We start from the raw sequence: 2,746 nt of genomic DNA on the forward strand, positions 1-2,746 counted from the left end.
AATTAGATATTATCTAATTAGATAGTTAGAATTTTGGTCATGAATAAAAAAGACATGGTATTTGGCTCGGAGGAGGACACAGGCCTTCAGGTTCCTTAAGATAGCATGGATTAAAGAATTTATGCGAGCCTATCTGGGGTTGTTCTGTCCGATTGGAATTTGATCCTCTGATTCTGTTCAGTTTAATGGATGGAATTGTTGGGTACATGCTATTTGGAGAAGACAAAAAGAAAAGAATATATTCTCTTTCTTTAAGGAAATAATAGAATTAGAAGAGGTACATAAGTGCCAGTTTGGATAATGCCCTCGCTTGACATTATAGAAATTGAGAGAGAGAAAGAAGAGAAGAGAAGAGAAGAAGAAATTTGGAGCTGGGCGATACTTCACTGAAGATTGATCTTTGAGCTGGTCATTGAAAAACAGGCAGGACATGGATGGAGAAAAGGCATGTGCAAGACACTCTGGGCTTAGCAAATAGTGCAAGCCTCAGTGTGGAAAGGGAGATGAACCGGCCTCAGTGTACAACAACGAGGAGAGGATCTTACCCAAAGTTACACCAAGGACCTTCTGGAGGGGCAGCAAAACTGAGTGTTAAAGGGGCATTTAGACTGCTGCTTGAACCTGAGCCTTGGCTTCTCACCTTCCTCCCTGCACATGAGCTGCAGCACCTGCTCCAGCTTCTCCACAAACTACCGGACCCTGGGCTTCGTGCAGTCACCCAGCCACTGGGTCTGGCTGGCCAGCCGCACGGCCAGTATCTGTGCAGGTGCCAGGGGCTTGAGCTCCTGGATCCTCTGTGTTCCACTCGGCCAGGGTGCAGGGCAGCTGACGGTCTGGGGGCCTGGCTATGGAGATGGCTGGGGGTCTGGGGGGCATAGGGTTCATCCAGAGGTAGAAGGAGACTATGCAAGGCCAGAATGACCGCCTGCCCTCCTACCTGGAGAAGGTGAGAAGCCTGGAGGCTGATAATTGGAAACTGGAGAGCAAAATCTGGGAACACCTGGAGAAAAAGTGACCTAGCTCAGAGACTGGGGGGCATTGTTTCAAGACCATCAAGGATCTGAGAGCTCTGATCTTTGCAAGTTCTATGGACAATGCTCGTCTTGCTACTGATGACTTCAGAGCCAGGTGTGAGATGGAGCTGGCCATGTGCCAGTCTGTGGAGAGTGACATCAATGGGATCCGAAAGGTCACTGATGACACCAATATAATTCGACTGCAACTGGAGATGGAGATTGACGAGGAGCTGCTCTTCATGACGAAGAACCATGAGGAGGAAGGAAGTGGTCCACAAAACTAGACTGCCAACTGAGTTGAGCATGGACTTGGATGCTCCCAAATCTCAACCTTAGCAAGATCATAGGGGACATCTGGGCCCAGTATGATGAACTGGAAGGGAAGAAGCAAGAAGAGCAAGACAAGTACTGGTCCCCAGAGGTTGAGGAGCGCACCACAGTGGTCGTCTTGCAGACCACCGAGATGGGAGCTGCTGAGATGACACTTGTGGAGCTGAGACATATGGTTCAGTCCTTGGAGATTAATTTAGACACGATGAGAAACCTGCAGGCCAGTTTGGAGAATAGCCTGAAGGAGGTGGAGATGCGTTATGCCAGGCAGATGGATCAGCTCTATGAGATCCCACTGCACCTGGGGTCAGAGCTGGCCCAGACCTGGGCATAGGGGCAGTGCTGGGCCCAGGAGTACAAGGCCTTGCTGAACATTAAGGTCAAGGTGGTGGCTGAGATCTACCTAGCACTGCCTGCTGGAAAAAGGGGAGGACTTCAATCTCTGTGACCCCCTGGACAACAGCTACTCCTTACAATCCACCCAAAAGACCATGACCTGGAGGATAGTGGATGGCAAAGTGGCATCTGAGGTCAACACCACCAGAGTTCTGAGGCATTAAAGGCAGCAGAAGTGGGGCACCCCTTGTGGGGGCAGGAAGTGAATGAAGAGTTCAGAGACCAACAAGACAATGTCATTTATCCACAAATCCATACTGACCTAAACAAATGGTTGGATGACTGAATACATGCGGGAGAAGAGACGAGACTTTCTTACAAAAGTCCAAACGATGTAGGGTGATACTTTCACCTCCAGGAGGGGAGCCTTGACCCTACTCCTGTCTCTACTCCATGTGTGGGCCAGACTCAGTGACTTGCTTCCAGAGCACAGAGCACAGAAAGGGAAGACTCAGAAGTTCACACAGTGGTGGCATCTTGCAAACACTCCCTTAGCCTAGTGGTCAAGGTTAGTATCACTAGTGATATGGTGTCATGTGCCCCCTTATATTAGGGTTGTACAGAGAAAACAGAACCAATAGGATATCAACAGGATATGGATATCCACAGGATATCTCTGTCTCTCTATTTGTCTAGAAGGAGAGATTGATCAAGTATGGGAGTTGGCTCACATAGCTATGGAGGCTGAGAGGTCCCAGGATCTGCCATCTGCAAGCTGGAGACCCAGGAAACCTGCTGATGTAATTCAGCCCCAGTCTGAAGGCCTGACTATTAGGAAGCAGATGGTTAAAGCCCAGTGTGAGTCCAAAAGTTCTAGAACAAGGAGCACTGATGTCCAAGAGCAGCAGACAGATGACCCATCAAGCAAAAACCAGGTTCGCCCTTCCTCACCTTTTTGTTCGGTTCAGGCCTGCAGTGCCTGGCTGGGGCCCACCTGCATTAGTGAGGGCCGCCTGCTTTACTCAGTCCACTGATTCAGATGCTCGTCTGTCCAGAAACACTGT

At 49.4% G+C, this 2,746-nt stretch overlaps 1 pseudogene; it reads left to right on the forward strand.

The window, feature by feature from the left end:
- Positions 1 to 654: 654 nt before the first annotated feature.
- Positions 655 to 1,906, forward strand: LOC118980429 (keratin, type I cytoskeletal 18-like; annotated as a pseudogene).
- Positions 1,907 to 2,746: the final 840 nt, after the last annotated feature.

The sequence above is a fragment of the Sturnira hondurensis genome, unplaced genomic scaffold, assembly GCF_014824575.4.
Source record: "Sturnira hondurensis isolate 20B ecotype Veracruz unplaced genomic scaffold, ASM1482457v3 Scaffold0001872, whole genome shotgun sequence".
NCBI classification, from domain to species: domain Eukaryota; kingdom Metazoa; phylum Chordata; class Mammalia; order Chiroptera; family Phyllostomidae; genus Sturnira; species Sturnira hondurensis.